Source organism: Scyliorhinus torazame, chromosome 8, assembly GCF_047496885.1.
Source record: "Scyliorhinus torazame isolate Kashiwa2021f chromosome 8, sScyTor2.1, whole genome shotgun sequence".
Classification (NCBI taxonomy): Eukaryota; Metazoa; Chordata; class Chondrichthyes; order Carcharhiniformes; family Scyliorhinidae; genus Scyliorhinus; species Scyliorhinus torazame.
The window spans coordinates 204464758-204490172 of NC_092714.1; the positions used below are offsets into that span (position 1 = coordinate 204464758).

Below are 25415 nucleotides of genomic sequence, written 5' to 3' on the forward strand. Positions count from 1 at the left end.
AGGTTCTACGACTCAACTCGCTCTCGCAAGGTTAGTAAATGCCGAACCCCGACAGGCCTTCAGGTATCCAACCACCAGCAGACAAATCAGCTGAGGAACATGAAGATGTATGCTGCACATGAACATGGAGGGTATGTGCACCCAGGGCATTTACTGACCACTCAGAATGATTCAGAGCCATAGCGCTGGCAGTACTGAACCATGCAGCTACTAATGAAGAGAAGCAGTTGGGATTGGCCATATCTTATCTTTCTGCATTTGACCTTGCATGAGAATTAGGTTTCTAATGCCCACTCGAGGGGCAAGTCAGGAGGTGGGGTTCCATTCTTATGCATTATCACCACCACGGAGAAGGGAGCCGTGGACATCACCGAATTGCTGATGAAGAGCATGTTGAGCAATGCAAAATGGGAATCCATGGTGGAAATGGCAATCAGAAAGTACAGAGCATTCATTAAAGGGGTGCAATCCACTCCTGTCAGCATAGTTAACACTCAGGAAGCCTCGACAGTACAGAGGTTTCTGCTCTCCATGGCTAGCTCTCATGATTTCTTTTTGTTTCTGCCACAATTACAGTCTTTGAGGCAATTAGACCATCCCTCCTCACCATCATGGGGCCAAACAGAGCAATAACAGAGCTCAGATCAAGCACTGTCACATTTTGTTACAGTGTATACTCTACCAATGTAGATACATCATCTTGGTGGTTCCCTGTGCCTGGTTACAAAGGGTCTCACTGAGTGATGAGCAGGGCACTAGTGTGCAGGAGGAAGTGCCAGAGACAGCGCTGGGCAGTGCCCCACAGAGGATGGAGATCACAGTCCTGTTCAGCTGGCAATGGATGCAGGGCCTCAGCAGTAACCTAAAAGGAGGCTCTACCCAGAGCAACGACAGCAGATGTGCTTTCACACTTCAGAGCTTCATGGGGTAGTGCAAGGTCATGGACTGAGAATGGAGTTCATCCAGCTCATGTGTGTCACAGTTGCTCAGGTCTTTGGGTGCTGTGCTCCTCCATTGAGAGAGTGGCTAAACTCGTGTAAAGAACGATATATATCAGCATTGGAGTGTATGCAGGAATTGAACACTAATGTTCACAGGATGCACCCCACTAGGAAACTTTGACTGGTCACTAGAGCTGATGGCACAGGGATATCTAGAAGTGGTGTTAGTTGCACCCCAGCTGGTGGCTCCTTCTAACTGGAGTATAAGCCAAGAATTGACGCAGTCACCAAGGAGAATGAGGGTGCCACCTGTCATGGGACACTTGGTACCTCTGACTGAGGGACTACCTGAGCAGCAGAGCCCCTGCAATAATACCGGTGAAGTAGCCTCTGAAGGTGCTCCCAATAAACCCCCCCCCCCAAAAAAAAAAACTCTCGGAGACATGTGAGCAGGTGACCTTTACACCCTCCGATAGCACAAAGAGAGACCCAGAAAGAAGTGGCAAAGAGTAGACTACTGCATCGGGAAGAGAACTGTGTGGATCACTTTCCCATGTCAATGCCCACATTTTGCCTTCTGGAGCACCATGTAAATCTTGACAACTGAAACTGGACATGTAAGTCTCCTCTGAATGGAGAAGAGGGCTGAATTGATAAAAGAGAACAGCATTCTGTGAATGCTGACAGTGAAATCTGTGGGCAGATGTGTATCTTTCATTGAAGGTAAAAGTTGAGTTGCTGCTCGTTGTGCTTTCAGTGGAAATGTTCTCATGGACAGATCAGAGTGAGTTCCAGATCATGCCATTCCTCCTGGGTTAGAGAGGCTTAGCTGAAACAACCACATGATCCCTGATATCCATGGTACCGCAACGGGTTCCTTGATCACAACATTGGGCCCAGCCAACTCCCTGTGCTGCCAGAGCATCTTCTCCTTCTGTTCCTCCACCCTCTCACCTCCTACTCCTCTAATGAGTTGTCTCCATCCAGGGCTTCACCATCTAAGGTCCACACCTTGCTGGAGGGTCATGTTACGGAGAAGACAGCAGATCACACAATGAGTAAGACCAATGCAGTATACTGCAGAGCTCCAGCTCACTGGTCCAGGCACCAGAATCACACCTTTGGGAGCTCAAAACCCAGCTCAACAAGTGTCTGAGTGAGCAGGTAGCTCCAGCTGCATTTCTTCTATTTTTGAACCTTCCGGAAAATGGTGAGTATCCGTTCTTTCATGAGAACTCCCTTGTCCCTTAAAATTCATCCATGGGGTTTGGGGAGTGTGAGTGAAGAGCTGTGCACCCTGAACTGGAAGAGAATGAAGGAATGAAGGCAGCTGCCAGGAAAGTGAGTGCACACAATGCATAACGCTCTTTAAAATTAGAGGAGTGGAAGCCCTACTTGATGAATTGAGTGGCCAGTTGCTGGGTGCTTTGTTGGCCACAGAGGTGAAATAGATGATGCTCTGCACCTGTGGAAATCTAGCCATGGAGGTCAATCCCATTGTCCTGTGGGTCTGTGAGGCCCTATTCATCTGGAATTGGGTGTTCGTTCAGCTTTCACAGAGGACAAAACAGTGCAGTGGTGTGTGAGAAGCAGCTGACCCTTGGAAGGAGCTGGAAGCGAAGTTCAAGACCACAATGAGCTTTCTGTGCAGCCAGCAAAGGGTTAATGCTCACCTGCAATCTAGAAAACATGGACACAATTTTCAAGCCTCCTCTGACACCAGGAATTAAATTGGATTAATGACCTTTACAGATAAGCTGCTTTATATAGGAAAGAATTTATCTAATTCGTATTTTGCAATAGTATATCACCCACTGTGACATCTGTGATTCGTGAATTGAGTAAGTCCTTCAATTAACATGGAAAGAAAAATTGTTGCCAGCCAAAGGTTAGAAGTGCAGCTGGCTATTTTGCTAATGCAACCGTAAACACTGGGATAATGATCTCTTAAGTAATTGTGCTCTGTGCATTACAGTACAGGACTTGTTTTTTTAAATTTAATTTGTTATGTGTGTTTATCAAAGTAATGGGTGTGAGTGCTGGGAAATGAGACCTGGTTTTGATTTACAAATAGTAATTAAAATTGAACCACCATTGAACCCTAGAGTGACCTCACTTAAGACGATATATATTTATTTGCAAGCTCCTAAAATTTGGATCATTTTGCAATACGTTAAGTTGGTGTATATCCAGTTTCTCTAAACAAAAGAGCTAAAATATGCAAAGGTTAGCAACAATATGTTCTTTTATCCATAGCAGTCCAATTCCTTTCGCCGGGATGTTCCCATCCCTGCAGCAGTGGGGTTTACTGGCCGGCGGGAGGTGGAATAATGTGGCTGGAACTGAAAAAATGGATTCCCACCAGTATGGCATGATGGTGGGAATGTGCACTCCAGCCTATCATCACAGGTCACCGTTTCTACCAGGAGCCACTTAGCATGCCGTAATGGAATGCAGATGAAGCCCTGATTAGAACTGCTCCTCCTCCCAATCCGATTACCCATGCCACCAGTGGAATATCACACCAATCCAGAACACGCCTGAACCAACGTAACATTGAAATGCCAGGACTGACCTGGATGAAGGCCTGGGGCAAATTGTGGAGAATGGAAGATGGAGACCTCCAGTGATCATGGACCCTGGAACACAACATGCAGCAGTGGATGGGTGGAGCATCTGCCACATGGATCTTTACACTGCAGGAGCGTCCAGGATGTTGTTCTTCACACTGCAGGAGTTTCCAGGTGTAGGGGTGTGTGTAGGTGTGTGTAAGTGTCAGGGATCCACAGTGACACCTCCATCTGCAGACTAGATGGGGCTGGTTTAATACAGTGGGCTAAATAACTGGCTTGTAATGCAGAACAATGCCAGCAGCGCGGGTTCAATTCCTGTACCAGCCTCTCCGAACAAGCGCCGGAATGTGGGGACTAGGAGCTTTTCACAGTAACTTCATTGAAGCCGACTTGTGACAATAAGTGATTATTATTATTAGATGAACTGCAATGGGTGCAAAATCCCCATATCACGTTGAATAGCTATTTTATACATAGACTGCACAGTGCCCTTGCCACTGAGGCCCATGTCTCTCCACCATTTAGCAAAGTGAATGTTAAGCTCTTCACTTATCCTGGCGGTGCGGATGAGGTCACTCATCCATTTCCTCTTGAGGAGGCTGTAGGCATTGTCCACCCTAGTGACTTCCTCCCATGGAGGGTTGGTCACATGGCTTGATCTCTTCCATCCATCCTCAGAATACAGGACGCCCCATCTGGCCTCCACTGCGTTGCTGAAACTGGGGGTCGGAATCCTTGGGATCGGCAGGCCATTTTCTCCTTCCGCAGTAGGTTTGCGACAAAGAGATTGATGTCCGGATGCCTTTTAGATATGGCATCCACATGTAACAGTGAGGGGCACATAAACCAGCCCGCCCCTCCCTGGGATACATTGGGAAACCCCTAACTGCATAATTAATAAGTGCAGCATAGCACCATTCGGTGCAAATTTCCGCTGGGCTCCATGCTGGGAAACATTTCCAGTACCTGCCTCTGCCACGGGACTTTGGCCTGGATTAGAAAATCCTGGTGTGTGTGTTTTATGTGTATGTACAGCTGGTGTCCATTTTAAGACTCTGCAGTATGTGTAAAATCAGTGTTTTGTCAAAAATCACAGCTCCATGGTGCATGGCATTAGTATAATAATAATCGCTTAGTGTCACAAGTAGGCTTCAATTAAGTTACTGTGAAAAGCCGCACGTCGCCATATTCCGGCGCCTGTTCAGGGAGGCTGGTACGGGAGGCCGGTACAGTAGTGACTGGAACCACAGCTTTAAAGCAAACTTTTTTTTGTAAGTAGAACCCTTTTATGTAGATTTTTCTATGTTATGTTGTGGAGCACATTGAACCTTTGGGATCAAGTAAGTGGCAAGCATTTTTGATGGTGTGGTGGGTGCTGTTGGATTTGTGGCAATGAACAGATTTCCGTATGTTTATGTCCTTCGTTTAGAGCTGGGTCAGGTAAATCCAGGTTCTTGAAGAGGTGGTGTATTGCTCCATGTTATCAAGATTCACCAGACATGAGTACTTATGCTTCGTGGCTGTCAGCCCACTCTGCATATTCCTCCCTCTAGAGTAATAATCCGTATTCAGAGGACAGAGGTTATGCTGAATGCGGAGGGATTGTTCTGCATTTGGTTTTGAACTCTATTCAGTGTCAACTGCTAGTAGTAAATTGGCCTTGGGCGAATAATTAGTATCTCCCATTCACATCAATGCTTTATTTTTAAGAACACCAGATTACCTAGACAATAATGAATGAAATGTATACATGTGCATTGCACTATGTACTATTGTGGTGCAAGAACTGGGGCGCGATTCTCCAACCCGCCACCGGGTCGGAGAATCGCCGGGGGCTGGCGTGAATCCCGCCCCGCCGTGTCCCGAATTCTCCACCACCAGAGATTCAGCGGGGGTGGGAATCGTGCCGCGCCAGTCGGCGGGCCTACCCCCGGCGATTCTCCGGCCCGCGATGGGCCGAAGTCCCGCCGCTGTCAACCCTCGCCCGCCGGCTTGGATTAAACCTTCTTTTGAACGGTGGGACAAGGCGGTGCGGGCGGGCTCCGGGGTCCTGGGGAGGGACGCGGGGCGATCTGGCCCCGGGGGGTGCCCCCACGGTGGCCTGGCCCGTGATCGGGGCCCACCGATCTGCAGGCGGGCCTGTGCCGTGATGGCACTCTTTTTCTTCCTCCTCCGCCATGGTCTTCACTATGGCGGAGGCGGAAGAGACCCCCTCCCCTGTGCATGCACGGGGATGTCGTGAGTGGCCGCTGACGCTCCCGCGCATGCGTCGCCCGGCAAAGACCTTTCGGTGTCAGCTGGCGTAGCGCCAAAGGCCTTTCCCGCCAGCCGGCGGAGTGGAAACCACTCTGGCGCGGGCCTAGCCCCTCAAGGTGAGGGCTTGGCCCCTAAAGATGCGGAGACTTCCACACCTTTGGGGCGGCCCGACGCCGGAGTGGATCCCGCCACTCCATTACGCCGGAACCCCCTGTCCCGCCGGGTAGGGGAGAATCCCACCCCTGATTACTAAAGAAGTCACAATGCCCAAATGCCAAAATAAATTCATATTGAAAAGTTCATCACTGTTCAACCTTCTAGTTTAAAGAATAGGGGCATAAAAACTTGGGCGCAGCCTAAGGACCCACATAAATCTTTGCTTTTAAGGCCCTTTATCTTGCTTAACTCATTTTGGAAAACCTCATAATTTGTTTAAACGTCACAAAGGTCTCCTTCGTTAATTTGGAACATAGAATTCCTACAGTGCAGAAGGAGGTCATTCAGCCCATCAAGTCTGCACCGACCCTCCTGAAGGAGCGCCCTACCTAGGCCCACTCCCCCACTCTATCCCCATAACCCCACCTAACCTGCACATCTTTGGACACTAAGGGGCAAATTAGAATGGCCAATCCACCAAACCTGCACATATTTGGACTGTGGGAGGAAACCTGAACACCCAAGGCGGAATTGAACCCGGGTTCCAATCACTCTGGGGCAGCAATGTTAACCACTGTGCTGCCTGATCTACAACCAATTTAATTTAATTTGGCAGAGCCAATCCCAACCCATAAAACTACTCCTAGGGCAGTTGAGCTGATTGGTCCCAGTAGCTCACAGACATTGTGGTAATTCCTAGGATTCTTAAAGCTTCCCCAGTATACCTGGCTAGCCTTGCCAACATACTTCTTAAGTTCAGCTACAACTGGAGCGAGGCCCTCGTGTCCACCTCCATTCTAAGCAGCAGACCATTAGTAGTACAATTGTAATTGGGGGTGTCTTGCCCACTTTTAGATTGTTAAACCTATACCTCGGGTCTGTTTTCAAGGTTATTTGCAACACAGTTTATTGGAGTCAGAGGTTTTTTATGATGGTCCCCTATGAGCTCTGTTTATCCTTACATTACTCCTAATGTGTCCACTCCTATTGCAGGCATAACATGTAGCTTCCCTGAATCTATGTCTTTCCTGGGGATGATCTCCTCCACACCAGTAGCATTCTTCATCGCTCCTGGTCTAGGGACCAAATTTCCTTTATCTCTGCACTCTCTCATGCTCTGAGCCTCTTTGCTCTTAACGTTCTGTGCCTTGTTCCTTGATGCCCCGACTGTCAGTGGCTTCTCACCAAACCTGGTGGACCTCCCCTGCTCTGTAACTCCATTGCCCCCCTCTCGGCATTTTCCATAGCCTGGGTGATGTCTAATGCCTTCTTTAAGGCAATCTCTGCCTCTCCGAACAATGTTTTCGTATGGCCGTGTCTTTAACACCACAAACCAGCCTGTCCCTCAACATGTCATTAAGTACAGATCTGAACTCACACTGTTCAGCCGTTTGTTTTAGGTGTGTCACGAATGCCGCAATTGATGTCAAATTGAACTTGTAATGCAGCATTACTATCGAGGGCTTCGGGGGGTAATGACTCTTGACTAACTCTTCCAACTCTCCAAAGATTTGGAATCGGGAACATTTGCTGATGTCAAATTCCTCATTAGGTTGTAAAAGGGAGCCCCGCAGGCTATTAGTAGAATTATTTGCTGATTTTCCTGCCCACACCCACCGATTTCATTTATCGTGAAAAACGCAACAGAGAAACTCTGCATATCGCGCCCATTGCTGCGTGTGAACATAAGATCTAGGAGCAGGAGAAGGCCATCAGGCCCCTCGAGCCTGCTCCGCCATTCAATGAGATCATGGCTGATCTTTTGTGGACTCAGCTCCACTTTCCGGCCCAAACACCATAACCCTTATTCCCTTTTTTCTTCAAAAAACTATCTATCTTTATCTTAAAAACATTTAATGAAGGAGCCTCAACTGCATCACTGGGCAAGGAATTCCATAGACTCACAACCCTTTGGGTGAAGAAGTTCCTCCTAAACTCAGTCCTAAATCTACTTCCCCTTATTTTGAGGCTATGCCCCCTAGTTCTGCTTTCACCCGCCAGTGGAAACCACCTGCCCGCATCTATCCTATCTATTCCCTTCATAATTTTATATGTTTCTATAAGATCCCCCTGCATCCTTCTAAATTCCAACGAGTACAGGCCCAGTCTTCTCAACCTCTCCTCGTAATCCAACCCCCTCAACTCTGGGATTAACCTAGTGAATCTTCTCTGCACACCCTCCAGCGCTAGTACGTCCTTTCTCAGGTAAGGAGACCAAAATTAAACACAATACTCCAGGTGTGGCCTCACTAACACCTTATACAATTGCAACATAATCTCCCTAGTCTTAAACTCTAGCAATGAAGGACAAAACTCCATTTGCCTTCTTAATCACCTGTTGCACCTGTAAACCAACTTTTTGCAACTCAAAGTGTGGAGGTTCAATGGATCTAGTTTACCAAAAAGTGGCATTGTCACTCATGGACTGTGAAACGAGTTTGCTTTGATGGGGAAGTGTTTACATGACGTGTGCTCTCCCGATTTTCATAACAGCAGGAAGGCACTTCAGTTGCTCCTCATCGCCAATGTAATATCCTGACACAGGAGAACACCAGATGGATTCGCAAATGGATGATGTATTAAAGTAAGAAACTATTTACAGAGAGAGAGGTTTGCAGAGAGAAAGATAAAAGCTACAATGTTGCAAGACTCCAAACCCCCAATTGACGGGGAAACCGCTGTCCACCCGCCCACGGTTAGCGTGCTCCGGTCTCATTGGCCGATTGGGTCACATGACCCTCTGGTGGCCCCCCACCCTTAAAGGGGCATGCTACCACAAGTATATGGAAGCGCAGGTGAAACTCCAGTATCCAAGTCATTTAGTGAGGATTTTTGTATGACCCCTCAGTCATGCTGTCATAAGACCAGACATTGGCTGGTAAATTTCATAGATTTCATAGAATGTACAGTGCAGAAGGGGGCTATTCGGCCCATCGAGTCTGCACCGGCTTATGGAAACAGCACCCTACTTAAGCCCACGACTCCACCCTATCCCCATAACCGAACCTAACCTTTTGAATACTAAGTGGCAATTCAGTATGGCCAATCCAACTAACCTGCACATCTTTGGACTGTGGGAGGAAATCCACGCAGACACGGAGAGAAAGTGCAAACTCCACACAGGTGGTTACCCAAGGTTGGAATTGAACCTGGATCCCTGGAGCTGTGAGGCAGCAGTGCTAACCTTTGTGCCACCGTGCTGCCCCGGAGTTTAAAGATAAACTCCAGCTCCTGAGGGATCTATCTGCTTGCAAGAGAAACCAGTCAAGCTGAACCCAAGCAAATATTGTATCCTGGCTCTGACATGGGAGGTTTCAGTTGTGACATGGCTGAATCTTCCTGTCTGTTGTTGGTGTTTTTTATAAGGCCTGTCCAAATTTCAAGGCAACATATTAGAAGAAAGATTTTTCCAATTTAGAGTTGGCACTGATGCAAGAACAAAGGGCCAAACAGTCTCTTCATGTCTTGAAAGTTCTATGAAACGACAAAGCAATTCTTTATTTTTATTTTTCAAATGCTCCTGTGTGTCTCCCAGTTTCTTATATCTCTTTGGAGTCATAGCCCCTGCGGAGAAATCTTCAAGAATTATTTATAGCTTGTGTATTCGTGTCTTTAGTCAGCAGCAGCAAAAGTGTTACATCGCAATCTGCTGACAAAAGGCTTCCGATCAATAGGTAGACAATACTCGCTATGAGACATGATTTTACCCTGCAGATAAAAGTGAATTAACGTCAAAGTAGATGTCAGAATATGCATGTTAAATATTTTTCTGGCCCCTGACAACAAGGAAAAAAACCCAACAAAAATTGATGAGCAGAAGAAATGTGATTAAATGCACTTGTGAGCCAGGAGTGGCATTCCTGTGCACTATAATCATATATAGATATCCTCCTCTAAATCCCACTCCAAGTGATACATTTCTTGTTGAATTAAATTAGCATCTATTAGGATTAGAAGAAAAAGTCAATAAACCAACATCAATGTACGTCATCTTTATCCAAGTTCAAACATAAGAATGCCCTGGCGCTTGAAAATTGTTCTTCTGTCTTAGCTTTACCCTTTACGTAACACTGAATTGTTAAGAGATTGTGTTATAAGCAAATCAGGATATGTCTGTAAAACATCATTACAGACTAACAGAACATACCTTATAATAAGTAATGGGCTGGATTCTCCCGCCCCGCCCTCCGCAAGAACACCACGGGTGAGCCGCGTACAATGGAGAACTCCATTGACCTCGGGCGGGATTCTCCAGTCGTTGGGTGAACGCGGCCGGAGAATCCCACCCAATGTGCCCTGTCACATTTGACCTGGTTGCATATTCGGTTGTAAGAATACTGCTTATCTATTCTTGTAAGATGAATTTAACACAATTTGCGGTGCTGTGCCCACCCAGTAACTTGCTAATTACACCACAAAGGCCAACTATTAAATTGGAGTGCATACACATGATGAGCTCTCAATTTCAGTGCCAGCTTATAGTGATGTTTTGAGAAGTGAGGCAGTAGCACCCTAGCATGCCTGTCGTAAAATATCTTTAGGTTCACCGTGTCAAATTGATTTGATGGTCGCTAAGCTGGCATTGATTCTGCAACTCCTTCAGACCCCCTCTGTGTGCTTCACAAAAATGAGACATAAATGCACTACTTTGATTAGAACTTTACCTGTGTATCAACAATAGTGGGACCTGAGGGAGGTCGGGACACTTTATTTTAGAATTTGACAAAGCGAAGATTTTTATTTATTTATATATATATTATCCATGTCAGCCAAACATGTAGTAAACAACAACTTATATTTGCATGGCACCTTTAACATAATGGAATGCCCCAAGGTGATCATTTACAAATAAGGCAGGTGAAACTGTTTGTTAAGGTAGGTAAGCCTTACAAGCTTGCTGATTACACAGGTTTCCTCAAGACCCATGTAGCCATACAACCAACGTGTTCAATGGTAGCACCTGCACTTTTGCTCATTTTGCTTTAGTTTCTGTTCAAGGGTTCATTGCTTCGCTCAAGCTGAGTAAGCAGCTGAGTAAAGATTTTCTATTGACTGTACTCAACCAACAGCGATAGGCACGCTTAAGTTGGCCAAGGTGCAGTTTGTGTCCTTTCCCCTAAACTGAGATTCATCAGTTCTTCAGTGAACAACACTAAGATGATAATTAAGCACTTAGTCATTTGTTTTGCATCGTGAATCATTCGTGCAATGCTTAAGTTGTATTATTAGTACACATATAACTTGGATTATCTCTGTAGCCGTATGAAATAAGCTAAATAGACTAGAGTATGGTGTAACTACCATTAACTAAACAAACATAAGTGTAGCGGCAGGCCTAATAATATGGAATGCCAACTTTGAGTATTAAATGCCGGGTATAACCTGGGCTAGCCTGCTAAGTGTTTCACAGAGCATTTAACTCTTTCAGTGATGCATATTGGGGTTTAGAAATAAGGGGGTGCCTGAAAAGCAATCAATTATAAAGTTTTTAAGAGGCAGAATTTTACAACTGTTGGAAGTTTACTGCCTGCAAATCAGGCAGCAATGCAGCGCACTTCATAGTTTTTGCAAGTGCAGTTCGAAGCAAGGCCTCAGTATCGTGAATATACATTCTTTGTGCTTTCGGATAATTTTTAAATGAGAAACACAAATATCCTGGTTTTGGGGTTTTTAAGAGTAATTGGAAACCTGTAGCTGATAGCAATTTGGTAGCTAGTTAGGGAATGACATTAAAGTGATTTGTAGTGATGATATTGGTTACCGGGATGCAAAGGCAATATTCTAGCTGATGGCTTATGCTTTGGTTTCTTTCCTCGCTGTGTCCTGCAGTCTCAGAACAGTGCACAATTATTTATAGCTGAAACGGAGCACCACTGGTGCAAAAGACATTCTAAATGCAGATTGGCTGCTGTTGCAGGATTTCTGTATTTCCTGACACCCCAGTGTATTATCATAATTGACTTTTGTACATGATATTGTGCTAAAATGAGGTGCATTTGTTTAAAGCCCTAGAGTCCCTTTCTTCGATTTTACAAAGTTTCAGCTTCATTGTCTAGGTCACATGACCTCTTCACCAGTCCTGTCCAAAGTTATAAAAGCTGAGTGACGGGGACTGGAGATCTAGTGACAGCCCAAATATATGAAAGAAATCAGACTGCCAGTTGCCCATTAGAGAGGCTGCTGTACACAGCGGCCTCATCATGTTTGCTTTCAAACTACACTGAGCACCTAAATCAGCAGAGTGAATGCAGATGGAAGTGGACAGTAGTGCTGCAAATGGCTGCAACAATGTCATCAAACTTTTCCACTCAGCTGATGGAAAGCTTATTATCACTGCTGTGTACAGAGCATTTATCTCTTTCAGTGATGCATATTGGGGTTTAGAAATAAGGGGGTGCCTGAAAAGCAATCAATTATAAAGTTTTTAAGAGGCAGAATTTTACAACTGTTGGAAGTTTACTGCCTGCAAATCAGGCAGCAAGTGTGGAGTAAGGGCAATGGTTAGATTAATGTTTTGAGTTTGAGGACTCTTCAACAGTCATAAGACCTCAAATATTAATGTACAGCTTTATTTCATGCAACATTTTTTGTAAAATGTATTTTAGTTTTAATCCCCATCTCTCTTGAAGACACCATCTTTGTTAGGGTACAGGTCCACAGGGATTCAACAGCTGTCCAGTATCTTACTTCAATGGCTGGAATTGGTCTGCAAGTCAGGATACTTGAGTGTTGTCACGCTATGTGACCATGGGAGCATTTCAGCAGCACCAGTGTTGCCCTCAGCCATATTTTACCTCCACTTAGAAAGCACCTAGACCATAAAACCATAACACGTAGCAGCAGAATTAGGCCATTCAGTCCATTAAGTCTGCTCCACTATTCAATTATGGCTGATATGTTTTTATCCCCATTCTCCTGCCTTCTCCCCATAACCACTGATCCCCTTATTAATCAAGTATCTTTCTACTGCTATCTTAAAGGCACTCAGTCACTTGGCCTCCACAGCCTTCCGCGGAAATGAGCTCTACAGATTCACCATCCTCTGACTGAAGAAATTCCTCCACATCTCTGTTTCAAAGGATTGTCCCTTCAGTCTGAGGCTGTGCCCTCGGGTTCTAGTTCATCCTACTAGTGTAAACATCCTCTCCTTGTTTACTCTATTTAGACCTCTCAGTATTATGTAGGTTTCGATGAGATCCCCCCTCATCTTTCGAAACTCAACCTATCTCCTTTTTTGAGATTTTATTTTTTCCAGTGAACGGACACCTCAAAATATGTTAGCCGAGGTGTACTATTAAACTGAAGTGCTTTTCCTGGTATTACAATGCAGGCAAATGTAATTCGTTATACGATTGTTGTAAATTATTATAAATAAATGATTAACAGAGCAGCATGGCAGGGCAGTGGTTAGCACTGCTGCATCACGGTGTCAAGGACCCGGGTTCGATACCAGCCCTGGGTCACTCACATGTGGAGTTTGCACATTCTCCTCATGTCTGCATGGGTCTCACCCCCACAACCCACAAAGATTTGCAGAGTAGGTGAATTGGCCACGCTAAATTGCACCTTAATTGGAAAAAAGAATTTAGAAAAATAAATAAATGATTAACTATTGAAAATCCATTACAAATGCAATTCTGTGTTTGCATTATTTTTAAAAAAGAAAGGCTTGCATTTATCTAGGGCTTTACATGGCCACTGGACATATCAAGGCTCTTTACAATGAATGGAATTATTTTGAAGCCAATATGCAAACTTAATCTCCAACCAATAGCAATGCAATAATGACCGGATAATCTGCTTTTGTGGTGTTGATTGAGGGATAAATATTGGCCAAGACACCGGAGATAACTCCCTTACTCTTCTTTGAAATAGTGCCATAGGTACTTTTGCTTCCTGGTCCAACATCTTCTTTGCACTTGGGATTGTTAACGTAAGATCTTTCTGAAAGAGCTAAGTGTTACCGAATTGCGTTCCAGTGATGTTTCATCATTTTGATAATATCTTGTTGCATTACAAAACATTGGTCACGAATTATATCATGATTTAGAATTCTAATGTATTTGTAATTGTCCTTAAATCTTCTTTCTTGTCATAATCAATATGATTTTGCAACTCTGTGATATTCTTAGAAAACAGTTGCGGTAAACCATTGCAATTGAATAAAAATCAAATAACTGATGGCACTAAATGGCATCAGAGCACAAACATTTTCAAATCTGGCAATCTGCCAGGACTGAGACCCAGAATTTCTGAAAAGCTGCTTAAAAAATTCCTGGAGTATGAGGCTCCAGAGTTATATACAGGTCAGCGCCACACCAGTTATTTCAGGATAATTACATTGTAGGTGGGATTAAGAAAAATCTATGAAGTATGTTGCATATCCAAAGTATCCACATCTCAATATATTTATCACAACTTGGCCGAAGTTGGCTGGTTTATAATCAAGACTCTGTGGTGATATTGAGCTTGTTTGCAAGAATATTAAATTTGTTTTAAAGCTGTCATATACCAGCCAATAATCCATCATGTGCCAGTATGATTTGAATAAGCCAAAACATGAAAAGCCTTTAGTTTAAAGTTTGCCCATTTTTAGACATGTATAATGTGTATCAACTATTATTTCCTTGTAGTGGCGGCACATTGGTGCAGTGGTTAGCACTGCTGCCTCATGGCGCCGAGGACCCGGGTTTGATCCCGGCCCCAGGTCACTGCCCGTGTGGAGTTTGCACATTCTTCCTGTGTCTCACCCCCACAATCCAAAAAGTTGTACAGGGTAGGTGAATTGGCCATGCTAAATTGCCCCTTAATTGGAAAAAAAATTGGCTACTCTTAAATTTTAAAAAACTATTCATTCCTTGTAGCAGTGAAGTCAAAGTATTGCTCCCTCCCTATCATTTGTTTGCAACCAGCATATCCACCCTCATCCTTGTCAAACATTTGTAACCTGAATTTTCCTTATAACCTCTCAGCGGCACATTTGGCTTCTTTGACCCTGAGTCCATTCCTTATATCTCTGTTTTTTTCATGACTCCCCGTTCTCCTGCCTCCTTCCATTTCTGTCCCCCTGTCTTACTATCTTTCATTTCTCCCCTCTCATGTTCTACCCCCAACAACACCTCAAACACTGACATTGATCCTTCACTGTGCTTCTATTTTCCTGTTCTCCCATTATAATTACAGGCTTGACTGCCTCTTGGATAAATGCACATCTCCACTTTGTGGCTCTCTCATGATTCTTTGAAGAGCCCACTGAGCTGCAAGTTGGTTCCTCCTATGGCAACAACCCCAGTGACTGAAATTCTCTCCTCTCTCTGACCTTCACATCCAACATTTCTGTCATGGCTAACCTCGCCACCCTCCTCTCACTGCTCACTCCGTATATTGTTGAGCTTTTGGACTCTGCCGGTGAATCAACAGTCAATACCCCTCTACGCATTTCACTCAATGTTCATTCACTTGCGAACACAATCCTTGCCATCAAATCCTTCATCATCTCACATAGTCAACTCCCTTGTCTGATTACAGACAAGACTGTCCCACTATCTTGTAATTCTCTCCATTCACCTCTCCCATTCCCTTCCAAAACCCACTTCCCTTTATTCCTTCTCAAAAACATTCTCTCACAAGTCACTTATACTACATTTTCATACTGCTAACAATATAGAGTTGTGTCCACTATTTGCTGCGATACATTTGTAGCTGCCAATTTGCTTCTGTCATTAATGCCCTGTCCCTAGTGAAACCTTTTATTCTCTTCCAATCTAGTGGGTCTGATACTATTTTTACTCCCTCAAGTCCAAGGGGCACTTGAATGTGCCTGGCACACAACTGGTTTAGCCATTGATCATCTGGCTGGGCTCCACCAAGCACTTTCAAGGCTACTTCTCCTCTGTCAAAACTATTCACAACTCTGAGATCATCTGGGAATGGTTCTTTCCTCCACTACCACCATAAATCCCTCATCCCTGCTCCTTCCACACTCATTTAATGCAAGGAGCTTATTTACTTCTATGTCACTAAAGTAGTGACCATCCATTCAGTTTCCATTTGTACATCTCCAAGTTCCTTTGTTCCACTGGACCAAACTTCCCTAAAGCCTAAACGTACACATATATTCCTGGTTTCTGCCCAATCTCTCTTCACACCCTATGCAAGATTATCTTATCCAGATGACTCACACCCAGATTTCTTAACCCTATTCTTTTTTAATCGCTGATCACCCAACCTTCCTTTTCTTTCATTTTTACAGGATGTGGGCTTCGCTGGCTAGGCCAGAATTTGTTGCCCATCCCTAATTGCCCTTGAGAATGTTGTGAGTTGTCTTCTTGAACTGCTGAAGTCCATGTGGTGTAAGTACACCCGCTGTGTTATTAGGGAGGGAGTTCCAGGATTTTGACCCAGTGACAGCAAAGGAGCGGCAATATATTTCCAAGTTAGGATGTTGAGTGATCTGGAGGCGTACTTTCAGGTGGTGGCGTACCCATGTATCTGCTGTCCTTGTCCTTCTAGATGGTAGTGGTCATGGGATTTGAAGGGTGCTGCCGAAGGAGCCGTGCTGAGTTCCTGCAGTGCATCTTGTAGATGGCAACACGGTAATCTGAAATAAAAACAGAAAATGCTGGAAAAACTCGGCAAGTCTGACAGAACCTGTAGAGAGAGAAATTCAGCAAACCTTTCGAGTCCAATGTGACCCTTATTCGGAACAGAAGGTGAGACTGGGAAACAATAATGGGAAACAAGGAAATGGAAGAGGCTTTGAACAACTATTTTGTAACTCTCTTCATGGCCGAAGAAACAGAAAGCACTCAAAGAATTGAGAATCAAGTGACAAAATATCGCGAGGAACTTAAACCAATCACAATCACTAGAGAAAAAGTACGAGGAAAAGTAATGAGACTAAAGGCCAACACAATCCCCTTGTCCTAATGCCTTGGATCCTTGGGTCTTAAAGGGAGTGGCTAATAGTATAGTGCATAAATTTGTTGTAATCTCCCAAAATACATTAGATTCTGGAAAGTCCAAGCAGGGTGGAAAATCTCAAATTTAACACCATTTTCAAAAAAGGAGGCGGTCAGGAAGCAGGAAACTATCAGCCAGTTAGTCTCACATATGTCATTGGGAAAACGCTAGATTCCATTATTAAGGAAGTAGCAGCAGGACATTTAGAAAATCATAATGCAACCAGGCAGAGCCAACATGGTTTTGTGATAGAGAAATCATGTTGATAAATTTATTAGAGTTCTTTAAGGGTGTAACAAGCAGGGTGGATAAAGGGGTTTTTAGTAGGCTGATTCCTGGGATGAAGGAGTTGCATTCTGAGGCAAGGTTGGTCAGCATGAGTTGATACTCATTGGAGTTTAGAAGAATGATAGGTGATCTTATTCAAACATACGAGATTCTGAGGGAGCTTGACAGGACCTTTCCTCTTCTAGGGTATGCAAGAACACAAAGGGCGGAATTTTCTGTAAATGGGGCTATGTCCCCATGCCCACAAGAAAATGGGCACGAATCACTCAGGACTTTCTTGGAGAAAGTCCAGAGTGATTCTCTGTTTTGAAGGGGCTTGCAGGGCCCCGCGGTACTCCACGCAGCTCTGGCTGCTGATACGGGGCCCTGCACTGCCAGTCCGCACATGCACGGCGGGCGCCCACCATGGCGGACCCACACAGCAAGTCGCCCCCAACAATGGAGGCTCCCCCCCAGATCGCTCGCGGCCGCCAATCGGTAGCCCCCGATCGGAACCCTGCCCGTCCTGGAAGCACCCCCCCCCCCGGTGACGGATCCCCCCACCCCCACCAGGGCGGATGCGGACTGGGTCGGACGCCCCATTCTCTGCCCCAGGAGTGAACCATATGACCTGGCTGCACCATTCAATACAATCATGGCTGATTTTGGGTGTCAGCTCCACTTTCCCATCTGCTCGCTATATCTCTTGGTTTCCTGACAGGCCAAAAATCTGTCTATTCCAGCCTTAAAATGTAATCGACAGTGGAGCATCCACAGTCCACTGGGGAAGAGAATTCCAAATATTCACAATCCTTTGAGTGAAGTAATTTCTGCTCATCGTGGTCCTAAATGATGGACCTCCTTATTCCTGAGACTGTGTTTCAGACTCCCAGGCAGTCTCACAGCATCTACCCTATCAAATCCCTTCAGAATTTTGTAGATATACAATGAGAACACCTTTCATTCTTCTAAGCTCCAGAGACTATAAGCCCACTTTACTCCACCTTTCATTGAGGACAAGCCCCTCATTCCATGGATCGATTTAGTGAACCTTCACTGAACAGTCTCCCTTACATGTTGTAAGGTAGTCACCATTGATGTATATATTGTATATAGAGGATGTCGGTGTAGGTGCTTTACGGTAAGGCCCTGTACTACAGGTACGGGGTAGTTCCCTGCCTGCTGGCTCCGCCCAGTACGCGGAGTATAAATATGTGTGATCCTCGTACAGCAGCCATTTCGCCAGCTGCTGTAGGAGGCCACGCATCTTAGTGTAATAAAGCCTTGATTGCATCCAACTCTCGTCTTTGTGTAATTGATCGTGCATCAATTTATTACACTAAGTTTTCAGAAGATGAAGCCGGATCGCCTGTAGCTGCATCCGCAATCAGACAACGCCAAAAAGGACTTTGAACATTGACTAGCCTGTTTCTAAGCATACATCGGGTCTGCGCCAGACCCAATTCCAGAAGCACAGAAGATTCAGATCCTTTACACGCAGCTGAGCTCCAACGTCTTTCCACTTATTCAACCTACGCAGACGCCATGGCGCTACTGAAGGAAAACTACACTCAGCGGACTAACACGCTCTACGCCAGGCACCTCCTCTCCACTCGTCATCAACTTCCTGGTGAGTCAGTGGAAGATTTCTGGCGTGATTCCCCTAGTTAATGACTGTGACTGTCAGGCCGTCTCGGCCACGGAACACTCGAACTTGCTCATGAGAGACACTTTTGTTACGGGGATAGGGTCCAATTACATCCGCCAGCGCCTCTTAGAAGGGGCCACGCTCGAGCTCGCGGAAACCAAAAAGCTAGCGCTCTCGCTTACGGTCGCTTCGCGCAACATCCAGGCCTACGCCCCCAACTGCGCAGCCCACTCCTCCAGTGCATAGTGTTCTCCGAAGACGGCCGCCCCATCGTGGACCCCATCAGCGACCGCCCTCAGCCAGCCCCACGCCTGTGCCGCGTGACAGCCGACCAACCCCGGGGGCCCCAAATATTACTTCTGTGGGCAGTCCAAACACCCCCGACAGTGCTGCCCGGCCTGGAGTGCCCATTGCAAGGCCTGTGGCAAGAAGGGGCACTTTGCTGCAGTGTGCCAGGTCCGCTCAGTCGCCGCTATTGTTCCAGCTTCCCCCACGTGCGGCCAGTGGGCGCAGCCATCTTCCTCTCCCCGGACCACATGCCCATGGGCGCCGCTATCTTGTTCGACCGCCACCACATGCGGCCTGTGGGCGCCGCCATCTTACCAGGACCCATGCCCCCCCGGGCACCTCATTTGGCCGCGCACCGCCTGCAACCGCCAACGACCAGCCGCATCTCGCCTCGGTCACGATTGACCAGTCTCGCCCACACAACCTGGCAATGGCCTCTACCAACGTGAAGATCGATGGGCACGAGATCTCCTGTCTGCTGGACTCCGGGAGCACCGAGGGCTTCATTCACCCCGATACGGTAAGGCGCTGCTCCCTCGCGGTACACCCCGCTAACCAGAAAATCTCCCTGGCCTCCGGGTCCCACTCCGTGGCGATCTGGGGGTACTGCATCGCCACTCTCACTGTCCAGGGCGTGGAGTTCAGCAGCTTCCGCCTCTACATCCTCCCCAACCTCTGCGCTGCCCTGCTACTCGGCCTGGACATCCAGTGCAACCTCCAGAGCCTACACTGAAATTCGGCGGGCCGCTACCACCTCTTACTGTATGTGGCCTCGCGACCCTAAAGGTCGACCCACCTTCGCTGTTTGCAAACTTAACCCCGGATTGCAAACCCGTCGCCACCAGGAGCAGACGGTACAGCGCCCAAGACAAGACCTTCATCAGGTCCGAAGACCAGCGACTGCTTCGGGAAGGCATCATCGAGGCCAGCAACAGCTCCTGGAGAGCCTAAGTGGTAGTTGTGAAAACTGGGGAGAAACACAGGATGGTTGTGGGCTACAACCAGACCATCAATAGGTACACGCAGCTTGACGCGTACTCCCTCCCACGTATATCTGATATGGTCAATCAGATTACAGTGTGGTAGAGGTATTACGGTACCTGGTAATGCTGGAACACCATTGGTAGAAATTGTATGCTTCCTATTGGTCAAGCTGTATGGTAGCTCCGCCCTGCTAGGCGGGGTATAAGAGCCCATGCCGCCCCATCAGCCTTCATTCTGCACCTGAGCTGCTGGGGGAAACATCTAGCTTATTAAAGCCTTCAGTTGGACTACAACCTCACTTTAGTGGTCATTGATCGTGCATCAATTTAATAAGCTAGATTTAAAAGGATGGAGTTCCGAATCAAGCCGTAGTGTCTGCAACTCGCCCCCATGCGGCAAACTCAGCGGCAATCTTCAAGCACTGGCTGGCGTGTTTTAAAGGATATCTCGGGACGGCCGAAAACACACCCACGGGAAAACAGAAAATGCAGGTCCTGCACTCGAGGGTGAGCCCGGAGATTTTCACCCTCATCGAGGAAGAGGAAGACTTCAGTGCGGCAATAGAGCTGCTAAAAGGACATTATATTCGCCTGGTAAACCAGGTCTACGCCCGACATCTGCTAGCGATGAGGCGACAAATCCCTGGGGAATCGTTGGAAGAATTCTACCGTGCACTCCTGGTGTTGGGGAGGAACTGCAGCTGCGCGCAAGTTTCGGCGAGCGAACACACTGAACTCTTGGTCAGGGTCGCTTTCGTGGCAGGTATGCTCTCCTCCCAAATCCGCCAGCGATTGCTGCAAAAAGACACTCTAGGTCTCAAGGAGGCATGGGCCCTTGCAGGTTCCCCGGATGTGGCCTCCAGAAACGCCCGCGCTTACGTTCCTGACCGCGCGGCAGCTCCCTGGGCAGCGGGAACCCCTCCGCAGCCGACCCCGAGACATCCCCCATCCCCCCACAAGCCTGTGCTGCAAGGCGGCCTGGCAACCCCGGGGGGCCCTGCTGCTACCTTTGCAGGCAGGTGAAGCACCCCCGCCAGCGCTGCCCGGCCCGTGCATCCACCTGCAAGGGATGCGGTGAAAGGACCATTTTGTGGTGGTATGCTAGGCCCGTGCGGTTGCCGCCGTCTCCGGCGGCGAATGCGGACCGCCACCACAAACCTCTCCATGGTCCCCGTGCGGCCAGCAGGCGCCGCAATCTTCCTATTCCAGGGCCACATGCGGCCCCCGGGCGCCGCCATCTTGTCCCGCGGACACCACGTTAGATGGATGGGCGCCGCCATTTTGTGCACCCCAGCCATGTGTGACCAATGGGAGCTGCCATCTTGGATGGACCCCCAGGACCCCAGCTCGGCTGACCACACACTGCCCGAAGAGAACACTCAACTGCTGCGATTAGCCTCGGTGACTCTGGATCAGTCCCGGCCTCGAACACTCTCAACTGCTACAACGACAGTATTTATCAACGGGCACGAGACGTCCTGCCTAATCAACTCTGGGAGCACGGATAGCTTCATACACCCCGACATGGTAAGGCGCTGTTCTCTCCTCGTCCACCCCGTTAATCATAAAATCTCCCTGGCCTCCAATTCCCACTCAGTGGAGATAAAGGGGTTTTGTGTAGCAAACCTCACAATCCAGGGAAGGGAGTTTAAAAATTACCGGCTCTACATCCTTCCCAACCTCTGCGCGGCCACACGCCTAGGTTTAGACTTCCAGTGTAATCTCCAAAGTCTAACTTTCAAATTCGGCGGCCCTATACCCCCCTCACTGTCTGCGGCCTCGCGACCCTTAAGGTCGACCTGCCTTCCCTGTTTGCGAACCTCACCCCGGATTGCAAACCCGTCGCCACCACGAGCAGTCGGTACAGTGCCCAGGACCGGATCTTTATTAGGTCACAGGTCCAAAGGCTACTGAGGGAAGGAGTCATTGAATCTAGCAACAGTCCCTGGAGAGCTCAAGTAGTGGTGGTAAAGACCGGGGAGAAGCATAGGATGGTCATCGACTACAGTCAGACCATCAACAGGTTTACGCAGCTGGACGCGTACCCTCTCTCCCGCATATCCGACCTGGTAAACAGGATCGTGCATTAGAAGGTCTTCTCCACGGTGGATCACAAGTCCACCTACCACCAGCTCCCCATCCGCAATAGTGATCGCAAATACACTGCCTTCGAGGCAGATGGGCGGCTCTATCACTTCTTAAGGGTTCTCTTCGGTGTCACCAAAGGGGTCTCGGTCTTCCAGCGCGAGATGGACCGAATGGTTGACCGGTACGGTTTACGGGCAACATTTCCGTATCTCGATAATCCACGACCAGCAGGACCACGACACCAACCTCCGAAAATTCCTCCAGACCGCAACGATCCTTAACCTTACATACAACAAGGATAAATGCGTGTTTAGCACCGACCGCCTAGCCATCCTCGGCTACGTAGTGCAAAATGGAGTTATAAGCCCCGACCCAGAACGCATGCGCCCCCTTATGGAGTTCCCCCTCCCTCACTGCTCCAAGGCCCTGAAGCGCTGCCTAGGGTTTTTCAGTTACTACGCCCAGTGGATCCCCAACTATGCGGACAAGGCCCGTCCCCTGATCCAATCCACAGCTAATCCCCTGTCGATAGAGGCCCGCCAGGTCTTCAGCCGCATCAAAACGGACATTGCAAAGGCCATGATGCATGCCATCGATGTGTCCCTCCTCTTCCAGGTCGAAAGCGACGCGTCTGACGTAGCTCTGGCGGCCACCCTCAACCAAGCGGGCAGACCCGTGGCCTTCTTCTCCCGTACCCTCCATGCCTCCGAAATTCAGCATTCCTCCGTCGAGAAAGAGGCCCAGGCCACCGTTGAAGCTGTGCGGCATTGGAGGCATTACCTGGCCAGCAGGAGATTCACTCTCCTCACTGACCAATGGTCGGTTGCCTTTATGTTCAATAACACACAGCGGGGCAAGATCAAAAACGATAAAATCTTGAGGTGGAGGATCGAGCTCTCCACCTACAACTACGAGATTTTGTATCGCCCCGGTGAGCTCACCGAGCCCCCCGATGCCCTATCCCGAGGTACATGTGCCAGCACAGAGGTGGACAAAATCCGGACATTGCACAACAACCTCTGTCACCCGGGAGGTCACACGTTTTTACCATTTCATCAAGGCCCGCAATCTGCCCTACTCCATCGAGGAAGTCAGGGCTATCACCAGAGACTGCCAAATCTGGGTGGAGTGCAAACCGCACTTCTACTGGCCAGACCGTGCGCGCCTGGTGAAGACCTCCCGCCCCTTTGAACGGCTCAGCATGGACTTCAAAGGGCCCCTCCCCTCCACCGACCGTAACACGTACTTCCTCAGTGTGGTCGATGAATATTCCAGATCCTCCTTCGCCATCCCATGTCCTGACATGACGTCCGCCACCGTCATCAAAGCCCTCAACACCACCTACGCTCTGTTCGGCTTCCCCGCCTATGTCCACAGCGACAGGGGATCCTCATTCATGAGCGATTAGCTGCGTCAGTTCCTGCTCAACAGGGGTATCGCCTCGAGCAGGATGACCAGCTACAACCCCCGAGGAAACGGGCAGGTGGAGAGGGAGAATGGGACAGTCTGGAGCTCTCCCGGCCTCCCGCTGGCAGGAGGTCCTCCCCGACGCCCTTCACTCCATTCAGTCACACCTGTGCACCGCGACCAACAAAACCCCCCGTGAATGTCTCTTTGCCTTCCCTAGGAAATCCACCTCCGAGGTGTCGCTCCCGACTTGGCTCGCAGCTCCAGGACCTGTAAACATGTCCGACTCCACAAGGTGGACCTGTTGATTGAGAGGGTACAGCTACTCCACACCAACCCACAGTACGCCTAAGTAGCGAACCCCGACAGCCGCCAAGATACAGTCTCCCTCAGGGACCTGGCACCAGCTGGTTCCGCACACTCACACACCCCCGGCCCGGTGCACCCAGCCGCAACCCCCGCCCCAGGACAATCCGTCCTCCCCCTGCCCACAACCGGGGACGAAGAGGACTTTGACACACTCCCGGAGCCACCGAAGACCAGACCGACACCGGAATCGCCGCCAGCACTGTGGCGCTCCCAACGGCAGATCAAGGCTCTGGACCGACTGAATCTGTAACATGACCTTGACTTTTAAAACATCATCACTCTGTATATAATTTTCCCCTCCACCCCGCTGGACTCAATTTTTTTTCTCTCTGTACTTTAAAACGTCGACCTGTATATAGTTCTCCACCACCCCCGCCGGACTCAATTTTAACAGGGGGTGAATGTGGTAGTCATCACTGATGTATATATTGTGTATAGAGGATGTCGGTGTAGGTGCTTTACAATAAGGCCCTGTACTACAGGTACGGGGTAGTTCCCTGCCTGCTGGCTCCACCCAGCGGAGTATAAATATGTGTGCTCCTCGTACAGCAGCCATTTCATCAGCTGCTGTAGGAGGCCACACATCTCAGTGTAATAAAGCCTCGATTGCATCCAACTCTTGTCTTTGTGTAATTGATCGTGCATCACATGTATTTTCCTTTATTAAACATGGAGACCAAAATTGATCTCACATTTCCAGGTGTGGTCTCACCAAAGCTCTGTATAATTGCAGCAAGTCTTCTTAATTCCTGTACTCCAATCCCCTTGCAATGAAGGCCAAGATGCCATTTACCTTTCTAATTGTAAATACTATTAGACACAATGACATAGAAATCCTTGAACTGTGATTTTGGCAGTTAACGCCAGAATTGTGCCTTGCTGTGCTGAGCCCATCAAGGAACACATCTTGCAAGGGAAGTTGAATTTAGATGTTGAATTGGATGAGTTCAGTATCCTTCTGGATAAATGGGCTGAGGTAACTTAACAGTTTTCCTCATCTATAGCTATCTTGTGATCTCTTTTAGATAATTTTCTGCCTCTCAATCCAGCACAAGTAAGGTTGCTGGTAATATACAGCAATGGTGTCCAGAGCCTTGAAAGTACTGTTTGTCGATATTGGTAGAAATTGGTAAATGTTTAACTTGCTTATGTAACATTGTTTTGTCCATTATTTTAATAGGGGAGTTAACCTATTTAAAATAACCAACTTGACTTTGGTAAAACAAGGAACAGGCGAATATAATGTTCCTGACAGTATCACCAATAGTATTTTGTAAGTTGTAGTCTCATGCATGAAGCAAGACTGCAGCAATGAATTCAGACTTGGAATACTAAATTCTTCAGTTAGGAAATGGATTTGGCCCCAGATCCAGATTTTTGGCAATCATTAGCTGACTCTCTCTTAAAAAGCCAGACAGGAAGTACCAGCTCAGACCTATCTATCACAATCACATTGACGGTCTTAAGGCAGGCATAA

General features: G+C 47.6%; 1 protein-coding gene across 5 annotated transcripts in view; it reads left to right on the top strand.

The window, feature by feature from the left end:
- tshz2 (teashirt zinc finger homeobox 2) overlaps positions 1–25415 on the top strand; it is a 769641-nt gene that overhangs the window by 289341 nt on the left and 454885 nt on the right. Inside the window, exon 1 of one of the 5 annotated variants that reach the window (XM_072514695.1) lies at positions 8400–8510. The exons of the other annotated variants lie outside the window; for them this stretch is intronic. The gene's annotated coding sequence lies outside the window, so the exon portion shown is untranslated. Of the gene's footprint in view, positions 1–8399; positions 8511–25415 lie in introns of those variants that run through there. 5 annotated transcript variants of the gene reach the window in all.